The sequence below is a fragment of the Prionailurus viverrinus genome, chromosome A3 (assembly GCF_022837055.1).
Source record: "Prionailurus viverrinus isolate Anna chromosome A3, UM_Priviv_1.0, whole genome shotgun sequence".
In the NCBI taxonomy this organism is placed as follows: Eukaryota; Metazoa; Chordata; class Mammalia; order Carnivora; family Felidae; genus Prionailurus; species Prionailurus viverrinus.
In genome coordinates, this window is record NC_062563.1 from 109,892,080 (window position 1) to 109,907,816 (window position 15,737).

Genomic DNA, 15,737 nt, shown 5'->3' on the forward strand with positions numbered 1-15,737 from the left:
AATATGATGGGAAATGCAGAGGAAATAAATAGGAGTAGCTACATAGACTCTGAAATGCCTTCCAATCTAGCCATCTAATATTCTACATTCTTTGAATTAGAAGGGCCCTACTCTGAAGCACCCAACTAATTTAGGATTCCACAGTGTTCCTAAGGGAAGTCACTCATATTTTTTGGAACATTCACCATATCTTGAGGCAGCTATTCCACTACTAGACAGTTCTTGCTTCTTTTTTTTGGGGGGGGGGGTGGTGTTGGGGCAGATGTTTATAGAAATATGGAAAAATACAGGAAATAATATAATGACATGCATATGCCCACTGACTAAGAATTAACAAGCACCAATGTTTTGTCCTTTTTTGCCTCAGCTATCCACCATTGGGAAATAACTTTCCATGGGTCTCTTACCTTTTTAAACATCTGCCAGTGGACTACTGGCCGCTCCTTATTCTGGACTATCTTGTATAGAGGTTTGTACTGTGAGCAGCTATGAAAGATATAATGATGTCCTTCAGAGTAAAGGGCAAGTTTCTTCCAACCTTGGAAGATAGTGTGTCGCGTTCTGGAGCAAAGAGCAGGTATGCTTAATGCCCGTTATAAAACAATCAGGTTCCTTAAACTCAGGATTCCGCTCCTGTAATCCAACCACTGAACATCTGGTCCTCTTCACGCTGCCTGTGGGAATCAGGGCTTCAGAGATTGGCACACACATGCTGGTCTCTCGCTGCTGCTAGTGCTGCGAATAATAAACTGTGTTTTGGGTCACCTGGGTGGCTCATTTGGTTAAGCATCCAACTCTTGATATCAGCTCAGGTTATGATCTCACAGTTTGTGAGATTGAGCCCTGGGTCAGGCTCCGTGTGCTGACAGCATGGAGCCCACTTGGGATTCTCTCTCTTCCTCTTTCTCTCTCTCTCTCTCTCTGCTCCTCTCCCACTCATGCTGCATGCTCTCTCTCCCTCTTTCTCTCTCAAAATAAATAAACTTAAAAAAATACTGTCTTGGGGCACCTGGGTGGCTCAGTCAGTTAAGTGCCCGACATGGTCTCAGCTCAGGTCATGATCTCACGGTTCGTGAGATCAAGCCCTGTGTTGGGTCCTGTGTGAACAGTGTGGAGCCTGCTTGGGATTCTGTCTCTGTCCCTGTCCCCCTCTCCCCAACCCTCTCTCTATCAAAATAAATAAATAAGTAAGTAAATAAATATTTATTATTATTATTTTAATGTTTATTTTTGAGAGAGAGAGAGAGACAGACAGAGAGACCGAGAGGTAGTTTGTGAGCAGGGAAGGGGAAGGGAGCAGGAGACACAGAATCTGAAACAAGCTCCAGGCTCTGAGCTATGAGCACAGAGCCCGACACAGGGCTTGAACTCATTAACTGTGAGATCATGACCTGAGCTGAAGTTGGAAGCTTAACTGACTGAGCCACCCAGGTGCCTGTAAATAAATAAATGAATTAATAAATAAATATTTAAAACAAACAGACAAAATCCTGTCTTTTACATCTGATCCAGGAGTTTTGTGTCAGCATCTATTGAAACAGTGGTGGGTTATTTTTAAACTATCCTAGGCAATGAAAAAAGGTAGAAATAGTTCCCACAATAATATTAATATTAAAACTTGATAAAGGTAGAAAAAAGAAAACTAGACAAATTCACGTATGAATGTAAAGGCTAAAATACTAAAAAAAAAATAGTAAGCGAAATTCAGTAGCAACTTATAAAAAGAATGAAAGGAAATTAAGTCAAGTTTATTTCAGGTATGTAAAGATAGTTGAAAATTTGGAAATTTATCAAAATAATTTCCTATTTAGATGAAAAGGGAAAAAATCTTCTATAACTATAGTTGGTGAAAGGCATTTGATAAAATCTAGCAACAATTATTAATAAGAAACCCCATGTAAAATAATGGTGGGATAAGACATTTTTAACATGATAATGACTATATCAAACTATGAAATAGTAAAGCTATTTTAAAATCAGGAACAACAAAAAAAATAAAATAAAATCAGGAACAAATAGCACTGAAAGCTTTTACCATTACTAAGTGTATTTTGGAAGTTTTAACTAATGTAATATAGCAGTCAAATATGTAACATATTGGAGGAAAGCCAAATACATTATTTCTCTTTTTTGCAGAAATATAAATATATATTCAGAATTTAGTGACATTAAAAACCTACTAGAATGAAAAGGAGAATTTGGTAAGGTGGCTGGATGTGATAAACATATAGAAAGGTCAGTAGCTTGTCTCTAAATAAGCATATCCAGTTAGAAATAAAAACTACAAAATACTTAGGAATGAATCTGATACAATGGGTAAAAGACATACATTAAACAAACAAACAAACAAACAAAAAACTATAAAATCATGTCCAGGGACATAAGGCAGGATTTAGAAATGGAGATACATACCAACATAAGATTTAATTTGCAATTTAAATATCAATCCTCTAGGCACTTGGGTGGTTCAGTCGGTTGAGCATCTGACTCCTGATCCTGGCTCAGGTCATGATCTCACGGTTCGTAGGTTTGAACCTACATCGGGCTCTGTGCTGATGGCGCAAAGCCTGCTTGAGATTCTGTCTTGCCTTCTCTCTGCCCCTCACCGGCTTGTGTTCTCTTTCTCTCTCTCTCAAAATAAATAAATAAACTTAAAAAAAGTAAATCTTTATTAATAATCTATATTAATATGCAAGTTTAATTCAAAATTTAATGGAATAAAAATCATTATTTTGAGTAGGTGGAGGGAGTTACACAAAAAGATATTAATGTTCCTGTGCAAGAGTAAATGTCTGAGAGGAACTGAGAAGGATGGCTTGCTTTAACAGGTAGTATAACTTAAAACAAAGTTACAACATTTAGACAGCCAGGAAATAGTGCTGAAATAGATCAATGGAAAGAAGAGAGTCAGGAGCAGACCCAGTGAATATGGAAACATAATGAATTCTAGACAGGACTTTCAATTCAGTGGGAGAAAGAAGATTAACAAAAAAATCAGTTGTACCACGTGTACATGGGTGTCCATTAAGACAAAAGAATCTATACTTCTCATTCACACCTTACTGAAAAATAAGTTCCAGATAGATTTATGATACAAATCTTAAAATGACATTAGAAAAAAGGCAATATTAATAAAAGTTTGGAGTTTCAGTGTGTTCCTATATTCTTGGCCCAAGACTGTCATGAAAACTAGATCAGGAGCGAGGACTCAATGACCAGCCAAAGTATTTCTCTTCACAGACGTTTAGATTACTAAGGCCCTGGGGAGGCCAATCTCAGAGAGGCAGTCTGTACCACGGAAAGATCGGGAAGTTGAGACAGACAGACAAGGGTCAGAATCTCAGTTGGGATCCATACTATAGGTGGGACTTTAGACAAGCTATTTAGTTTCCTTAAATCTCAGTTTTCTCCTCAGTGAAATGGGTATAATAACTTTAAGAGGTCATGCAAGGATTAAATTTTCCTCTGTCTTAAAAAAATTTTTTTTTAATGTTTATGTATTTTTGAGAGAGAGAGACAGAGCATGAGCAGGGGTGGGGCAGAGAGAGAGGAAGACACAGAATCTGAAGCAGGCTCCAGGCTCTGAGCTGTCAGCACAGAGCCCGACGCGGGGTTCAAACCCGTGAACTGCAAGATTAGGACCTGAAGTCAGACCCTTAGCCAAATGAGCCACCCAGGAGCCCCAAATTTTCTTCTGTCTTGTAAAGGGGCCTAGCTCAGTGCTCAGTAAATGCTCATTTCCTTCTTTCATTTTCAACTTCTGACTATTTGAAAGGCATCAGATTTTGGATGTTTGTGAAGAGTGTCATTACACTACTCTGTGAATAACAGCAAAACCAATATAGAGACCCCAATTTCAATTCTTTTGGTTCGAGCTTTCTCTGGAAACCTGAGAATTTTTAATACTGGCAAACCAAATTGATGATTCTGCCTCTTACAAAAGAAAATTAATAAACATTAGCTCTTCTGAGGCAGACAAATCACAGGAAACAAAAGTTCCACAGTGTTTCATAATCTTATGACAAACACCATCTGAGTTACTTACAGTTCCTGGATGAGGAATCTTTTCCTACGAGGATTCACTGGCCAGGCCCAAGTTCGCTATGTCTCCTCCTGGTTTTGTCGCTTTGCTCATACGATTTGTTTGCACTTTTCCCTATTATGAGCTTAGCCATCTCCTGATTTGGTGAATTCTCAGCCCTTAGAACCAGTCAATCTCTACAGAGGATCCCGCGAGGCTTCCTGATCTGGCCACTAACTGTTGGCGTTCAACTCCAGCAATGACATGCCAGGCTGAAGCTTAATTCTTTAGAATATTTTTTTTTGGCTAGCTTATGGCTCAGCTTCCTCTGTTCATCAGGGAGCGGTATCTCTGAGGCTTCTCAGGGAAGTACCACTCCTATCATCAACTTTGGGATTCAGGGTCTGTCCTGGGCCCCAGGAAAGCCCTCTGACCTATCCCTGATTCAGGTAAGTGCTCATGTCTTAGCCCTCATGGGTGTCTTTTTCTTTCTCTCTGTAGGTAAGTTTGTATCTGTTAATAAGAGACTATGTCTTGTTTGCTCAGTGTCTAAATAAAGATTATTTGGGTAAAAGGAACAGATATTCCAACCTCCATCCCACTCCTTGCTTAAACAGAGGGATTTATTATACAATGTCAAAGGAAAATCTCTTGGACATCCAAGCACAAGACAAAAAGTGCAGCCGGCCTGAAAACACAACTGGAATATTGGGAACAGAGATTTCCTTCTCTAGTTGTAAGCTTCAGATAATCTTTCTCACCTCTATTTCTCCATCTCCTGTCTCTGGTGGCTTCTTGGACCAATATGGCTGCCCAGTCATGGCTCTACATAACACTTCTGTTCAATCACCTACTTTCATTTCATGATTTTTAAAATCTCTGTGACAGCCCAAAGACTGCAAGAGCCTGATTGGCAGCTTATCAGCCAATAGACTGACAGATCCGTCAGCCAATAGCTTGGTCCAATCAATTTTGAACAAAAGGCATGGTTGGGTAATAATCGGCTGTGGGCCAGAAGAGGTTTCTGAGAAGGGGGCTTGGTAGATCAGGTCAGCTACCCAGGAACTAGCTTGATAGCATCCCTAGCCCTTCACAATGAAATAAGGCCCAGTAGTTTACAAAGTGCTTTTACATACACCATGTTAATTTTCTTGTTTGCTTGTTTAATGTATTCATTCAACATTTGATGACATGGCCTGTACCAAGAACAGGAGTAGGTACCACAGTACTAGGTTCCATGTTCCAATATGAGTATGTTGTCCTCCAGGCAGTTCTATTAGGAGTGGGGTTGCAGGATAAACAAATAAGCAGAGAATGTGATAGAAGGGCACTGATGGAGAAAGTTGGGTTGCGAGGGACAGTAAAGAAGTACATAAATTGTGCATGGAAGTGAAGGGTACAAGTCAGAAAGATTATTTTGTAGCTTGATCATCTTTACACATCACAGAAATCCAGAGGTTGGCAAGGTAGGTAAGAATGTCACCTGATTTGACAGTTGAGATAACTAGGACTCAGAGGGGTTGAGTGATTTGCCTGACACCACATAGCACTGCAATCCAGGCTAGATCCAGATCTTCTGACTCCCGGTTCAGTGCTCACTCTTTTCGCCCGAATTTCCACCACCCCCCCCAACCCGCCCCCACCAATCCAGGCTTGCTCTGGCAAGGGATGTCTGACTCACAGACGGCAGGGGTGGGCAGTGGAGAAATCAGGCCGACCTTCACTGTGCCTCTAACAAGTCATACATTAGGAAGGATACAAAAGACATGGAAGACACTCTCTTTGCTCATAGGTCTTCTTCTGGGGTGGGCTTGGCAGTATTGGAAATCTCTACCCAAGCTAGGCCTGGATGTGCAGACCCTACTAGAGATAGCTGTTCTAGGTAGATGATTAGCATGAATGGTGGTGGTGACATGAATTTGGTCTGGGAGGATCTTGGGAGGAAGTTAGGACAGGTGGAGGTTTCAACATCCCTCCTGTGACCCATCCACTTTTCTTATATTTGGCTTCCTTCTTGACCCACATCCCTCCTTTCTGCTGCCAAATAAGTGGTGAGGTCTATGTCGTGTGGACAAGAGTCACAAAAAGTCACATGCATTTTTCAGAATGTGCATTCATGCCCTTTCCCATTATTAGGAAAAATGCAGTTTCCTTGAGATTCACCTTACCACGTTTCTTGCTTTGGCTTTCTTTCTCTTGAAGTGTGGAGCCATCTGTCACATCTGTGATGGAGATATAGAAAGCACTTCTTTACTTTAAGAAGATCAACACCGTGGATATGATAACCAATGGCAGCTGATACTGGGCCTTAGAGCTGGGGAGGCCATGGGACTGGTGGGGTCCAACGAGAACACATGCCAAGCAGGAGGAGCTCTGCTTCTCTGCACCCATCTCTGACTGCTGGGGAAGCATCATCAGCTCTTCCTATTTTTTAAAGAGAAGCTAGAAATCTGAATTGAAAAATTTTAGGCCAAAACTGGCACACAATCTCTTAAAAATACAGCTAGAACAAACAAAATATGATTTGGTTTGACAGCAGGTGGGTTATAACTTCTGAGTTACTTGTTCTTTAAAAAATCCCTCCCAGGCACTCACATTCGGGTATTCTTTCTCAAAAACCATAACCTTAATCTATTCGTGAGACAGTATCAGACAATCCCAATGGAGGGAATTCTATGAAACATGTGACCAGCACTCGTCAACATTGTCACGGTCATGATAAACAAGGAAAAGCAGACTGAACAAGTGTCACAGATCAGGGCAGACTAGGGACACATGATGACCAGATGCAGTCTAAGATCCTGGAATGTTAGTGGAAAAATTGATGAAAATCTGAATAATGTCTGGAGTTTAGTTGATGGTATGTTAATTTCTTAATTTTGACAAATGCAGCATAATGAAAAATGGTAACATTTTTGAAAAGTGGGTGAAAGGTATATGGCAACTCTCTGTGCTACATTTGTAACTTTTCTGTAAATCTAAAATTATTCCAAAGTCAAAAGTTTATTCAAAAGAAAAAGTCCCTTCCAAGCTCGAGATAACCTTTGGTTGTCATGGTTCTGCAAATGAGGCTGGGTTTCCAATGTCAAAACACATGCTGTCCTATTGGTGTTCCTTCTTTCAACCTGTGAGTGCTTAGCACAGTGTTGCGCCTTACTGTCCTTTCCTTTTAGATCACAGGGTTCCAAGACTCCTGAAACGGGCCTGCAGGTTAGCCCAGAAGCATACAGGTGGTCTGGCAACTTTGCTATACAAGATGGCGTCTCTCTTCCTATTAGTAAGAGGTCTACTTTGCAGTCATGCACACTGCCGCCCTCCCACTGGAACTGCCTTGCAATGGCTGGAGTCGGTTTGAAATTCACAGGCAGAGGCTTAGGTGCACTCCCAGCGCTGACATTTTGCCTGAAAGCCAGGCTGTGCAGCTGGATCATTTTCTATATGGCTCCTGGCTTGGTGTCGTAGGATCCAAGAAGACCCCCTCCTTTCTAAGACAACATTCCCAGAGTCAGGAAAATTGGCGAGGCAGACAGGGCTGAAGTGAGCTGTCAGGGTGAGTAAGGGGCCTGCATGGGAGTGAGAAACCCTTACAAATGTTTTCATCTTCCCGGAGGAGTTAAGTTTCTCTAAATTTGTGGTCCCTCCGACTCCACAGGAATTGTATCTTTCTGCAGTGTTCCCAGGCAATTATTCCTCCTCACAAAGCTGAGCCTCCGCTTTCAGGACCCAATCAAGTGGCCACAAATCAAAGATAGCTTGGATTCATTCCACTAATAGCATTGGAAAGCCATTAGCTGAAGTTGTTTGAAAAGGGAAGTGGCTCAGATATCTCTGGGCTCACAAGGAAAGCTTCTGTAATGTCATATTATGGTTACCAAATGGCTTAGTGGACTGAGGCATCACATTTCTCATAATGAGAGGTTATTTATTGCACCACTGAACCAACACACTCTCCCTTGCTCACTTGCACAAGATAAGATGAAGAGCCCTTTCAAGTTGAATTAAGTTTAAAAGGAAAAGCAACACACATGCTCCCAGCTAATGGTGGGGTTTAGCTCCGGCTGTGTAGGGACGAAGTGTAGATGGCTCCCTCTGTGGGTGGTCGGAGGGGCTCTGCAAGGCTCTCCTTGCCCCAGTCTCTAATGCTTGCGGATGAACTCCCTCGGACCATTTCTTTTGGGTAAGGCACTGTTTCCAAGAAAGCCTTTGTCAAAATGTTAAAAACGTGTTCCATTCAACGTCCTCAACCTAACAGGAGCTCCTCTTTCTTAGGGGGAACTTCCTCCAGCGCCCCCTTCCCGTGGTTCCGACCGGCTGTCAATCCCAGCACTCCCAGCTCTCGCCCGCCCACGGAGGGGGCATGGGTCCCTCCCTCGGGGCACAGTGATTGGCTAGGGATGGGCACATGACAGAGCTTGGGCCAATCAGAGGCCTCTCCTAGGAGTGATTTGAGGAGAGCTCAGAGAGGCAGCCTTTTAACCCAAGAGGTTGGAGGGAGGGATCGGAAGCGAGGCTTCCAGAGAACCTGTCTTTGGTGGCAGAAAAAGCCGCATGTCCACTGGACAGAATGAAAGCATGTGAGGTAAATAGAGAGGAGAGACAGAGGGAGGGCTCCTCATGGCATCGAGGCCCAATTCTAGCATGGGGAACCGAGATACGTGTCCGGATGCTCCAGTATCCTTCCAATAAAGCCCTTTTAAAATTAAGCTTGTTTGTACTGGGCTTCTACCACTCACGGGACGGAATAATCTGACTAACGCAGCCATCCATGTGCCCGTCTTCTACGGCTTTCCGTAAACATTTCTGCATGACGGGCAAGTGCAGGCTGCCTCCCCCTGACTCTGGGCCCCCAGGTGCCAGGTGCCTCTGCTGGTCAGGAGTGGAAGGCAGCAGAGGAAGGAAAGTAAAATGCAAACACATTGGCCTCCTGGAAGTGAAAGCGAAGGGCAGACACGTGGGCTCTTCTTTCTGGGGTTCTGGGAAGGGTCTTTGGAAGAAAGGGCTCTGCAGCCAAGGTAGTTGTGTGTGGGCGTCCGAGGCCTGGGAGCTCAGGCCGAGTGCGGAGGAGGGAGGGAAGCAGGACCCCTCCCACCCCCCCAGCCCAGGCTCCCCCCTGGACTCTCCCAGCGGCCCCCAGCCCTTCCCCAACCCTGCAGCCTCTTTACCGCCCCCCAGATAAGCCAGGAGGGAACCGGTCCAGACTGGTTGCACCTCAGCTGGCCTTTCTGCTCTACCGTGCTCCACCCCGGGGTGGTCAGGAGGGGTGGTCAGGAGGGTCGGGCGGTGCGGTGTAGATCCCTGAGCCCGGGGGGCCCGGTGGCAGGTGCTCGGAGGCTGGTGGGAGGTGGGCTGGGGCCCAGGCCCAGGGTCCGGAGAAGCACGCGGGGGCGGAGAATAATGAACTCCTTCGTGACTCTCTCCGCAGGCTTTCAATTACAAATCATCCTGGCATTGGTTCAAAGTGCCCCAACAGCCCCTGGAGCCCTGCGGCTGGGCAGAGCGGCCCACGTGGCTTTTTCGATCTCCAGGGTGTGACAACGTCGCTGTGGCCTTGGCAGTGATGGAGGAGGGGCGCTGGGAACACGCTGGAAGACAGGCATCGAACTGAAATCAAATTTATCAGCACACGTATTCTTGGGTCTTTGCGCAGGTATGTTGACAGAGAGCGCTGAGCTGGCAGTGGGGTGGGGAGCGCTCCCTGGCGCCAGGCCCTATGTGCCAGTCCCGCACGAATCATTTGGATGTTGGGGGAGGCAGAGAAAAGTAAGTCATTATTCCTGAGTTCCAGGCAGTGGGCGAAGCAAACACTAGAGAAAGATAATGTGCTACAATACAGGTTTTGCTCAGATCCTCCAGAACATTCCTCAGAGCAGAGAGGTAGGTGTAGTGGCCCAGCTGCGTGGAACTGGTTCCTGCAGGGCAGTGGGAGAACCAGGCAGGAGGACTGACCTCCGAGTCCCGGGGAGAAAGCTCAGGAAGTGATGGGAGTCTGCAGTTTAGTGCCCAGGAGTCGATGGAATCTGATGGAAACAAAGGGTCTGTGGGAAGGGCTGGGCATGAAGGGGTGGTGGGTGTCTGAAGGGGTGGTGGGATCCGGGAAAGGCGGATGGGAGGAGGTAGACCCTGAAACTACCCCACAGCACTGAAGCAGAGGCTGTGGTCTTTCATTGTGAAACCTGCGGCTGATGGCGGGAGGGAAGAACATTCCCTGAGAAGGCACGGAGGGCCTGAGAGCGGGGAGAGGGAGTGTTGGCTCCCGGCTGCAGGTGCCAGGCCCAGGGTCCCAATCTGCTCCAGCGCTCCACAGCTGGCGGTGGCCGGTGGCCAGATGTTTTGATTAGAAAGAAACACTTTTCAGGCAACCTGAAGAAGTCCCAGGAAATCTATCACTGGAAGAAAATATCCTTCTAGGGTTTTGATGTAGGTGGAGGGAATGCAGGGTGGAGTTCAAGCTCATGTTTGCACCGAAAGGAATGAAACGGTACATGGCGTCCTTTCAGACGTGGCTCGACTGTGTTTGGGAATGCCTTGGGCTCTAGGGTATAGGGGAGGGTAAAATTATCTCACTGTAATTTGAGAAAAAGCGTCTATTTTCTTATTCCTTGAAGAAGTAAAAATAAGGCATGTGTGTGCGTGCGCACGCTCGTGAACAGCGGGGGTGCTGGCTGGGCTACCCGAGGACAGGACATCTGATAAAAGGCTCTTGTTCTATGAGTTATTCAGTCAGTTGCTTTTGTCTAGTCTTTCCAAGTCAACATTTCCAAGCCTCACAGCAAGGATGCCACCAGGGCTGTAGGAAAAGACATGCCATCTTTCCTGGTTCTGTTCTCCTAGCTCTCTCTTCTCCCCTCTGTGATGTCTTCTTAGGAGGGAAGAAATTGGTCAAAGGCTGGAAGGTTCAGGACACTGCATCAGGACCCCCTGTGCTCCCCTAAACTCCATCTCTGACAGTTTATTTTCCAAACTTAAAAGGTTTTGTGGACTTACTAGAAGCCAGGTGTTCCCAAGAATAGAAAACATGTCGTCTGGAAGTCCCCAAGTGCCCAGGGCTGGCAGGACATGGTGGTAGAGGGTCTTGTCTGGCTGTTGAATGTATGCTCGTGATGCCTAAGGGGGAATCCAGGACGTTGGGAATGTGGCCGGAATAGGCAGCAGACACACAGAATGAGGGAGTTTGACTCCACTGTCTTCGAGCCCTGGAGACAAGTCTGGCTCTGGGAATGCCAGGATCATGGTGGGAGGCATTGGGTGCCAGAAAACCTAGACAGGGACAGACCAGAGAGGTGTGGGTCCCTGGGGATTGAGCATGTTTCAGTGAAGCCCCAGTTCACTCCTCAAAGTCTGGGGGTGGAGAAAATTCCTCCAATCTCACCCTTCCCTTTTAATTTCCTCTCTGGGCCTCATTTTCCTTGTCTGATGAAGAGAGTGAGCTGGATAATCTCTAAGGTCTTTTCAGCTCGAACCTCCTGGGTAGGGCTGGCTACATAATTTCTTGGGCCCAAGGCAAAATGAAAATGCAAGGTCCTTGTTCGAAAATCAGGGGAAAAGGACTCTTCAAGGTCTTAAAAATATAAAGCATTTCCTTTCTCCTTTGTTCTCTCGAATAGTCATGATGTTTTTCATTTACTATTTAATGTTACTCCAAGTAAAGACCAATTAAAACTTATATTATTAGCGTGAATTTTACCATTCATCTTTATATTGTGTAATGGCAGTTATAAATTATAAACTATAAGAGCATTGAAATTATAGGCAAAATCATGCAATTCATGTTTTGTAGCTTGCGCATGCACATATATTATTTTGTTTTAAGCAGAACAGCAGAAGCACTACACACAACTAACTCAGCTGTTTGCACTTAACTTTTAAAAAAAATTTTTTTGAAATGTTTTGAGAGAGAGAGAGAGATAGTGTGAGCCAGGGGAGGGGTAGAGAGAGGGAAACACAGAATCTGAAGCAGGCTTCAGGTTGTGAGCACAGAGGCTGATGTGGGGCTCGAACTCACAAACCTTGAGATCATGAACTGAGCTGAAATCCTAGGCCTAACCGACTGAGCCACCCAGGTGCCCATTCACTTTACTTCTTGATATGTGCACATTGTCCTCACGCTCTCTACCTTTGCCTTTCTGATGAGTAAAGAGGGCATAAGAGGAAGAGGAACAGGGGAGGACTCATTTTTTCCCTTTCCTTCCATGTTGCTATTTTCAGCCTAAGTGGTTGATTAAGGGCAGGGAAGTAACATGAGTAAGAGAGCAAAAAGCTGATTCAGAAAAATATCACCTGTTTCTATAAAAAGTAACAAAAAAGGAACCATCACAGAATCTTGGAATATATAAAGATGTTACAAGAAAAAAAAAAAAGGAAAGGAAAAGTAAAAACAAATATCAAAGTACACACTCCAGAAAAAGTGTTGCAGTCTCGCTGGTAAAAATGATGACTGCGCTTTGGAATTGCCAAAATCTGACAACACCAAATGTTGGAGAGGATGTGGAGCAACAGGAACTCTCATTCGTTGCTGGTGGAAATACAAAATGGTACAGCCACTTTAGAAGACAATTTGCTGGTTTCTTAGAACGCTAAACATACTCTCACCATACAATCTAGCAATCCTACTCTTTGGTATTTACCCAAATGAATTGAACACTTATGTCCACACCAAAACCTGGACACAGAAGTTTACAGCAGCTTTATCCGTAATTGCCAAACCTTGGAAGCAACCAAGATGGCCATCAGTAGGTGAATGGATAAATAAACGATGGCACATTCACACAATGGAATATTACCCAGTGATTGTAAAGAAAGAACTGTCAAGTCATGAAAAGACCAAGGAACCTTAAATGCACATTATTACTAGGTAAAAGAAACCGATCTGAAATATGATTCCAACTATATGACTTTCTGGAAAAGGCAAAACAATGGAGACAATAAAAAGATCAGTTGTTGTCAGGGGCTATGGGGTGGAAGGGATGAGTTGGTGGAGCACAGGGGATTTTTAGGGCAACAAAACTATTCTATATATTATAATGGTGGACACGTCATCATTCCTTTGTTAAAACCCATAGAATGTACAATGCCAAGAGTAAACTCTAATGTAAACTATGGTCTTTGGGTGGTAATGATGTGTCAATGTAGGTTCATCAATTGTAACAAACATACCACTTCTAGTGTGGGATGTTGATAGTGGGGGAGGCTGTGCATGTTGGGGGGGTGGGGGCCATGTGGGAACTCTCTGTACTCTCCACTTGATTTTGCTACGGTCTTAAAACTTCTCTAAAAAAATAAAGTTTGTTTAAAAACCTATGACAAAATCCTTTGGAATTAATTTCAAAAATAATCAAATCAAGAGCCCAAAGCAGAGATATAAAAGATCAGGGAGCTGTATTGCAATAACAAAGGTTGCTGAAATGTAAATATGTAAAATATAAATGACCAAATAAGGTTCAAGAGAAGATAGAATATCTATATAGACCAATTATAGTAAAAGATATAGAGAAAGCTGTCAAACATCTCTCATCTCCAAAAAGCACAGAACCCAGAAATTTTTAAAAAAGCAAAAAAACCTATGATTAAAATTAAGGCTATATTGGATAGAACATGAAGGAAAACAGATACTGCTGAATATAGAGTAGAGGATATAAATGAAAAATCTGAGCAAGATGATAAGAAAACAGAGAGCTTTGATGATTAAGAGGCACTACCAGTCTGCATAACCCAGAATAGACTCCTCCCCTTTTGCCTTCTGTAAAATGAGTTTTTTCTTTGTATAAATTGACCAATAGATCAAGTCGGGGGCGCCTGGGTGGTGCAGTCGGTTAAGCGGTCACCCTGCCATGCATAGCACCTTCCTGCCCATCACAAACACTATTACACGTCCTGCACAACTTTCGAATGTCCCATGGCACATTAGTGTAAAAAACTCACTGGCCATGGCTTGAACCTAGATGTGAACTCCATTTTACACAGAAATACAAATACTTTTTTACATGGTAATAAAATACATTGAGTTTTCCAGGAATGCAAGTGTCCTGTAAATCAGTTCACTGTTTTACTTTCAAGTAATAGTATCCTGACTTTTTGCTGATTCCTTGTAGGTGTAATTTGAGAATTACACATTTTTGCTTTTCACTTAAAGTTTTCCTCCCTCACCACAGGCCCATGAGGAATAAGTCTGTGTGGTAGAAATATTTAATGTACAACACATGCTGAATAATATCTTGAACATATATTTATAAGGTAAGATTTATGAAAGACCAATGATTAGTTAATAGACCACATGCCTCGAAATGTTGGCTACTTATACCTGAATTTCTCACACAGGAGAGGTATAGATTGGCCCCAGATTCTCTAGAAAATGCTTACATTTTATATTTCTCTTATGATGACAATCTAAAAAGGAATAAGCAAGCATGTTCTGGATTACTCAGGCACTCACCTTCTGATAATTACTGCCACCAATTTAGTACATGTGTTTAAGGTTTTGTTCATGATCATCTTGGGAACCATAACATGGATTTAATTGCTGTTGGCCAATGATAAAACAGTTAAGAAATTAAGCGTCAGACACTGAAAAAATTGATTTATCTGAAATACCCATCTCTTTAAAGAAACACATAGAGGAGATCTTACTCTAGGTCTCAATCTAATTGCTTACTGTGTTTTGCATAAATAAGATGGTGGATGTTAGTTGGGTACCACTGGTTTAGACTGTGCCCTCCTGAGAGTCACCCTATTCCAGAATAACTGGGACTAGCAATTTGACTGAAGACTATGGGCAAACAGTTCTTTGGCAGAATTGTCTCCGACACACGCATTCCTCATGTCTCTATGTATTTCCTCTTCCCTTTCTGCACTCTTGAAAGCAAAACTCTTTCAATAAAGCCAGTACAGCCCTCTACTGTGAGATCTAGACAAATATGTTGTCCTGACCTCAAGCTCTAGCTAACATAATTTGAAATGTAGTTGATAGAAAGGCTTACCATTAATACATTAATGCTCTTTAAGAAAGATAAACCATGGCACCAGGTCACTCTGTGGATACAGATGTTTCAAGTTAAAAAAAAAAAGGCTTCCTATTGCCTGTGAACTATTTTCCAAATATATATCATGGAGTCAGGACCCTATAAAGGTGGGTCTTGTATCAAATCCGGTGTGGACAGCACACATTTGTGATTCTGGAGGTCGCACAAGAAGCCAGAATACCGTGACATAAATAAGATAAAAGTTTATTCCTTTGTCATGTGTCTAGACGTGAGTGTCCAGGTGGTGGGCAGTTTTTCCATCCTTCACTTATGGATTCCATATCTGGGTCCAAGGCTCTACTTGTTGCCATTTGCATCCGGAAAGAAGAGGAACAAGAGAGGTCTCAGGTAGGGGGCTTGGTCTTTAGGATGTTAGCTCAGGATTTTAGCATGTCATGTCAGTTCATGCACTGTTGGCTCAGACCTAGTCACATGACCGTACCTAGCTGCAAGAGAAGCTGGCAGTTGTACCCTCTAGCTGGGTAGCCATGTTCTGGGATAAAATTGGGTTTTTCTTAACAAAAGGAAGAGTTGCAAATGGATACTAGGAGGCAATGATCAGTCCCTACTTTGGGCCATGTCTACCTTTACTTTTCCTATGTTCTAGCTGTATAAATATACTACCTGGATATGTGCTTTGTCTCCTAGGATGCGGGCCTTTTTGCCCATATCTCCCTCTGTCTAGGACATCCTTTCCCTCC

General features: G+C 43.5%; 1 long non-coding RNA gene across 2 annotated transcripts in view; it reads left to right on the top strand.

Annotated features, from left to right (window-relative positions):
• The first annotated feature begins 4,085 nt into the window (after positions 1-4,085).
• The window catches only part of LOC125161665 (uncharacterized), a 141,404-nt gene continuing 129,752 nt past the window's right edge, over positions 4,086-15,737 (top strand). Inside the window, exons 1-2 of one of the 2 annotated variants that reach the window (XR_007150713.1) lie at positions 4,086-4,470; positions 9,444-9,668. This is a non-coding gene — a long non-coding RNA (uncharacterized LOC125161665). Of the gene's footprint in view, positions 4,471-8,500; positions 8,601-9,443; positions 9,669-15,737 lie in introns of those variants that run through there. The other variant, XR_007150714.1, reaches the window with a different exon arrangement.